We start from the raw sequence: 7500 nt of genomic DNA, 5'->3' as shown, positions 1-7500 counted from the left end.
AACTATTTTCCCATTTATTTATTTATCTATTTATCTATCTATGTATATCTTTGTTTGCGTATTTATTCATACAATGGGAAGAACAGAAGCATAACCTGTTAACACAAACCCCCTTTATACGTTAAAACCCAAAAATTTTCTTCAGTCCAAATCTCACATAATCCGGGTGAGGATTACAAAAACTTTCGGGCCGGAGTTAAAAACACAATATTATTTGGTAACGGTTTTTTTTTACCACCGACCCACTATTTTCACTCTAAAGAGGAAGTTATTGTACCAAAATTTAAAAATTCCCACAGCAAGAAGAAGAGAAAAGGGGAAAAGAGAGAGGGAGAGGAGAGAAGGGGAGAGAGAGGGGAAGGGGAGAGAGAGAGAGAGAGAGAGAGAGAGAAGAGAAGAGAAGAGAGGGGAGGGGGGACGGAGAGAGAAGAGAGAGAAGGGGAGAGAGAGAGAAGAGAGAGAGAAAGAGGAGAGGGAGAGAGAGAGAGGGAGAGAAGGAGAGAGAAAGGAAAAGGGAAGACAGAGAGAAGAGAAGGAAGAGAGAAGGAGAGAGAAAGGGGGGAGACGGGAGAAAAGAAGAAGAGAAAAGAGGGAGGGAGAGAGAGAGAGAGAGAGAGAGAGAGGAGAGAAGAAGAAGACCGCGAGAGAGAGAGAGGGGAATTCGGGGGCCCCCGTGGTCACGGTATGATATTTAATTTGTATTTTTTCAGGGTTGTGAGCTTTTGGAGTGAGACGGGGTAGGGCCCCCCCCAAAACCCCCCTTTTTAGGAGGGGGCCGGTTTTTCCCTTTTTTTTTTTTTTTTTTTTTTGGGGAAACTTTCTCTTTATTTATCCGGGCTTGGGCCCACCCTTTTCCCTTTGGGGGCTTGGAAAAACCAGGGGCTAGGGGGGCAATCAAGGTAAAAAGTTCCTTCCCCAAGGGGAAACAACGCCCCGGGCCCCGGTAAACTCAAACCCCCCGAACTCAGATTACCGTCGTGACAGTCTTGACCCGACGCTCAAACCTTTGGGCCCAAACCGCGGCCTCGTTATATATTATAACATATTTAAAATATTTTAAAAAATACTATATGTTTTAATATATATATATAAAATTATATATATATTAATATATATATATAATATAAAATATATATAAAAATTAGGGGATTACATACATATAATACACAACGATAGGGATATATATAGAATATAATATAAAAATTATATAATATATACTATATATATATTATATTAATAAAATATATATATTTTAATATTATATATTGTAGATTTTTTTGAGAAACCCCCCACAGTTTTTTTTCTCTTTTTTCTTTTTTTTTTTTTTTTCTTTACTTAAACGCTTGGAAATTTTTCCACCCCAAACAAAAAAAATTTTTCCCCCCGGCGGCATAAAAAAATCCCGCTAGCCCTCCCGCCATTTCAAAATTTAAAAAAGGCAAGAAAAAAAGGCATGACAAAAAATGAATTAAATTTGTGATCCAAAACAAATACATAACATCAAAAGAATTACAACACTCCCTCCCCAAAAAGGGTTCCGACAAGTCAAAAGCTTTGATTTAATTCGAATGAAAATTTAAAATCGAGTTTCCCGAATAGGGAACCCACTTGTGCTGACACTGCAAGATAACTATGAACTTTATAACCTCATTTCCTTCGCATGCCGGGGGCAAAAAAAAAAGTTTTGGGGACACACTAATCCCTTTTTTTTATTAAGAAGCAAAGGGGGTCGCCTTGAAAAGAGGGGGAATAAATTTTTTTCTCTATTTTTAAAAGAACGATTTTGGACACTTTTCTCTCTCCTCTGGCTCTCTCTCTCCTCCCCTTCTCTCTCTCTCTCTTTTCCTCTCCTCCTCTCTCTTCTCTTCCTCTCTCCCCCTCTCTCTTCCCCTCTCCTCTCTCTCTCTCCCCTTTCCCCTTCTCTCTCCCCCTCTCTCTCTCTCTCTCTCTCCTTGTCCGAGTTGTGAATGTAAATACCAATAATAATAATATTGAATAAACTATCAATTACACACAGGGTGAGCTTCCGTGTTATCTGTAAGGGAGAAGGACAAGGAACCTGCAGAGACGAAAGCCAAAAACCCGTATAAAGGGTGCCCCAAAACCTTTCAAAAAACCCCTTGAAAAACCCCCCCAGAACCCTTCAAAACCCCCCCCCCCTTTTTTTTCAAGCCCCAGCGAAGGCCCCCCGGGTTTGTCAGCACATGGAGCTTTGGGCAGAATCACGTGGGCCCAAATGGCCCCCGGGCAAGAAACCCTTTCCCCATTTCAAAGGTTGGGAAATTTTTTATTTTCCTCTGATAAGGGGATTTTAAAAACATAAATTCAAGATGGTTTTTAAACTCAAGCGTTATGGGCCTTGATGGAATCTGAGGGTTTTTCATTTTTTGTTTATTCTTTATTTCTTTTATTTAGGTATCTGCTTATTTGTTCATTGATTTACCCTTTTTAAATCAAATTTTCCATTTATTTTTTTTATCTATTTACTATTATGTTATCTTTTTTTGGGCGTTTTTTTCTTCCCAAGGGGAAGAACAAAAGCAAAAACCTTTACACAAACCCTCGCATACCGTTAACAAAAAACCCGTTGCTTCAGTCCCAAAAAAAAAAATCCCCCCAAAAAATTTTTAAACCCGGATGAGGAGTAAAAATTTATTTGCGGTCCGGGAAGTTACAAAAACACACAATATATTTTCGGAAAACGAATTTTTTAAAAACCAGACCCACAATTGCACACCCAAGAGAGGAATTTTATTTTTACCAAGTTTAAAAAACTTGGGAAACAGCAAAAAAAAGGAGAGAAAAAGAAAAAGAGAGAGAGAGAGAGAGAGAGAGAGAGAGAGAGAAGAGAGAGAGAGAGAGAGAAAAGGGGAGAGAGAGAGGGGAAAAGGAGAGAGAGAGAAAAAGAGAAGAGAGAGAGAGAGAGAGAGAGAGAGAGAGAAGAGAAGAGAGAGAGAGGAGAGAGAAAACAGACAGACAGCGGGAAGGGACAGGGGACAAAAGAGACAGGGGAAAACAGAGAGAGCCCAGGAAGAGGAGGGGAGAAAACCAGGCAGAGAGAGAGAAAAGAGGACGGAGAAAAAAAGAAAGAGAGAGAAGGGGGGAGAGAGAGAGAGAGAAGAAAAGGGGAGAGAGGAGGGAGAGAGAGAGAGAGAAAAAAGAAAGAGAGGGGAGAGGGGGGAGGAGGGGAGGAGAGAAAAGAGAGAGAAAAGAAGAGAGAGAAAAGGGGAGAGGAGAGAGGGGGGAAAAGAGAGGGGAGGGGAAAAGGGGAGGAGGAGAGAGAAAGAAGGGGGAGAAAAGGGGAAGAGGAGAGAGAGAGAGAGGGGAGAGAGAGGGGAAGAAAAAGGGGAGAGAAAAACCAAAAGAGAAAACAGAGAGAGAGAGAGAGACAGAAGAGCGGAAGAGAGAGAGAGAGACGGGCAGAGAAGAAAAAAAGAGAGGGGGAGAGAAAAAATGAAAGAAGAGAGAACGGGGGAGAGAGAGAGGAGAGGGGGGAGAGAGAGGAAAACAGTGAGACAGAGACAGAAGACAGGCAGAGAGAGAGAAAAAGAGACGGAGAGGAGAGGGGGAGAGAGAGAGAGAGAGAGAGGGGAGAGAGAGGAGAAAGAGAGGGGAGACAGACGGGAAGAGAGAGAGGGGAAAACAGACAGAAGACAGAGAGAGAGAGGAGAGAGAGAGAGAGGGGGGCCAAAAAAGAAAAAAGGGAAAAGAGGATTAAATATAAAATTTCCTTTGGAATGAGGTGTGACAAGGAAGAGAAGAATATCCATCGTGTTTTTTTTCGTGTAATCTTATGACCTAATTCGTCCTCTGGTCCTTCGACCCTTTTTAAATTTTACGGGGAATATAAAAGGGAAAGAATATATATCAAAAAGGGAAAAAAGAAAATGAGGGGTAATAAGAGAAAAGAAGATAATTTAACTTGCTTTTTTTTAATTTTTTCCTGCCTATGTCTGTTGTACACAATGCCCGGAAACGTGGGCTCGTTAATCGCGTGTCTAATTGTTGCGTTTTCTGCTGAAAAAAACGGGTATTAAAGAGGGGAAAGGGGAAACTTTGGGGTTTTAGGGGGGGAGAGAAAAATTTTAATAGGCGTGTGTGGTTTTTTGTGTTTGGGTGTGTGGTTTTTGTGTGTGTTTTTTGTGTGTGTGTTTGTTTGGTTGTGTGTGTGTGTGTGTTTCTGTGGTGTGTGTTGTGTTTCTGGTGTGTGTGTGTGTGGTGTGTGGTTTTGTGGTGTGGTGTGTGTTTGGGGTGTGTGTGTTGGGGGTGTGGGGTGGTTTTTGGGGGGGGGTGTGTGTGTGTTTTTGTGTGTGTGTGTGTGGGGTGTGTGTGTGTGTTGTGTGTGAGGGGGCTTTTGTGTAGTGAGGTTTCAGTATGTATTTTTTTATTATTTTAAACTATGCATGGGATATATACATACACACCACACACCCCCACGCGGGACACACACACACCCCAAAAAAAACACACACACACACACCACACAAACAAAACACCACACCCCAACCCACACACACACCCACAAACCCAAAACACACGCAATATATATATATATTATATATATATATAATATATAATATATAAATATATATATAATTATATATAATTTTAAAATAAAAATTTGGGTGTTGGGGGTGTGTGTGTGGGGTGTGTGTGTGTGTGTGGTGTGTGTGGGGTGGTGTGTGTGTGTTGGGGGTGGTGGTGTGTGTGTTGTAACCAAAGTATATTTTTCCAAATTGATGATTTATATGCCTAATATGTGTTTATGAATATATGTATGTACACAGACACGCATGCACGTATGTATCAACATTCATATATACTGCACATTCCCTTTCTACATGATTCAAGGAGCGGCTCTAGAACACAGGAGCTGGGGCGAGGGCCTTTTTCATAGTGTCTTTTTTTTTCTTTCTTCCCTCCCTTTCCCCCCTTTTTCCCCCCCTTCCCCCCCTTTTGTCTTTCATTTTTAAAGACAAAAAAAAATTTTTGCCATTTAAAAAAAAAAAATTTTTAAAAAACAAACAAATAAACCCTTAATTTCATATTTAAAAAACGTTTTTTTTTGACGCTTTTTGTTTTGTTTGTTTTGGGGGCCGGTAGAATTTTTTTTTCCTGCCTTTTGGGCTTAAATTGGGGTTTGGTTTGGTTTTCCCCCCCCCCCGGGGGGGGGGGGGAACCCCCGTTATAAACTGGGGTTTCCCGTTTTTTTGAGGCATGGGGTTTTGTATTTCTTGGGATCGGGGTGTCTGTCTGTCTGTTGCCTCTCCTCTCCTCTCTCTCTCTCCTCTCTCTCTCTCTCTCTCTCTCTCTCTCTTCCCCCCTCCCTCCCCCCCCTCCCTCTCTTTTTCTTCTCCCCCCCTTTTCTCTCTCTCTCTCTCTCTCTCTCTTCTATCTATATTCCCTTTTCTCTCTCTCTCTCTCTCTCTCTCTCTCTCTCTCTCCCCTTCCCCTTCTCCCCTCTCTCCTCTCTCTTCCCTCCTCCTCTCCTCTCCTTTTCCTTTTATCTCTTTCTCTTTCCCCCTCCCCCCGTGAGACAGCAAAAAAAACCAAAAACCCTTTTTGAAATTAGTTTGGTTTTAGATAAAAAGGGGTTCGGGGCCCAAAAAAAAAAGAGTTCCTGTTTTTTTGTTCGCGGGTGGAAAATTAAATGGATACTCGGGGGCCCAAATGCAGCAAAGAAATGGGGGAAATAGGCTTAGAGCACCTTTCAGGAAGCACAAACACACGGCCTGTGTGGGTGTGTGTACACACACACCAACACAAAAAACCAACACCCACACCACACACAACCCCCAACCCCACACACACACACACACACACACACACACAAAACCCCACACACAAACCCACAACCCCACCACCCCCACACTAAGGGCCATTCTGCCCCCAGGTACATTTATCGTTATTTTACCGGGTTCATTTTTACCCGCACAACAAAAGATACCAGGCCTTGGGGCCCCCACAGGCCGCACCAAAACTACTCTACTACGGGCCCCATAGTGACACTCTAACTTTTACAATATCTGGGAAAGCAAAAACAATAAACTTTTTATAAACCACGTCTTTTTGGGCCTTCCCCCCGTACCCTTTGCCCCCCGGAAAAACGATCACCCCTTTCCCCCTTTCCCCTTACTAGGGACATTGAAACCCCTTTGTCCCAATTTTCCCCAGTTTGGGCAGGCAGCCCCATAGCACCTAAAAAGGTTTCCCAACTCTGTCCCGGGAGTTGCCCTCATTCTTTCCACAATAAAACCCGCACAAGTAAACGAGAAGTCTGTTGCACCTTCACAACTACCCAAGATTGCATCGTGCCAGACGCGACTTTGTCTGCACTCTACCGCTCATCGGCCTAGTTACATATGTAAATATATATATATATATATATATATATATATATATATATATATATATATATATATATATATATATATGCACACACCCACGAAGTGTTTTCGTTTACGTACAGTTGCTTAGTGTTGATGTTTGTTTGTTTGTCTCTTTACACAACAAATTACTTCACGGAAAAGCGAACGAGAGAGTGCGAGAGACGGTCAGATAACAGAATAAACACTGGAAAAAAAAGTATGTCAGTCCTCGCCCTCCCTTCGACGCGTGACCAAAAAAAAGGGCAGCATAAACAGAACAATTCTTTCACGAGGATTTAATTAACTCTTTCTCGATCACCATTCCTGTTGCACAATGGGGCTGTCGATTTACCTCAGGTGTTGATATGCTGTTTTCATCAACGGCAAAACAAGGCTTTTCAATTTATGGCGGAGAACGGCCGCGATGAAAGCGAATTTCGCTTGGCGTCTGTCTTTTTTTTTTGGGGGGGGGGGGGGGTAAGCATTCGCTGTGAAAGTGATACTATAATTGGGAGTTTTGTTTCGCGTGACTATGTTTGTTTTTTTTTTATTATTATTATTACTTTTTTTATCTGGTGTTATGTTGCAGTTGTTTAGAGATTTCTTTCGTGAAGTGCATTTTTGTGATGTACATACAGTATGCTAATTCAAATATATGTATATAGTGTTTTTATGCATTATGCATATATGGAGGCCAGAGAAACTTATACATATGTATTATGCATATGTATTCACACAGTCTACATATGCATAATGTGTATATGTGTGTGTGTGTGTCTGTGCGTTTGTATGTGTGAGTGTGTTTGTGTGTGTGTGTGTGTGTGTGTGTGTGTGTGTGTGTGTGTGTGTGTGTGTGTGTGTGTGTGTGTGTGTGTGTGTGTATTCATGTGTGAAAATGTATAAGTTTATCCATATATTTATGTTTTGTGTGCGTGTGTGTGTGCGTACGTGTACTGCGTCTCGATGTAGTTGCCCCTTTCCAATAGCCCTAAAAACACGAATCAAGGAGGGGACCAGGAAACCTATACAAGATCGAGACTTCATTGCATAGGTATGTATGCGATGTTGTTAGGAGTCGAAGTTGTGAGGAAGTATATTCGTCAGAATGGTGGTTCGGATTTTTTCAAAGAGT

The sequence above is a fragment of the Penaeus monodon genome, chromosome 9 (genome assembly GCF_015228065.2).
Source record: "Penaeus monodon isolate SGIC_2016 chromosome 9, NSTDA_Pmon_1, whole genome shotgun sequence".
Taxonomy (NCBI): Eukaryota; Metazoa; Arthropoda; class Malacostraca; order Decapoda; family Penaeidae; genus Penaeus; species Penaeus monodon.
Note: the sequence above shows the minus strand (reverse complement) of the source record.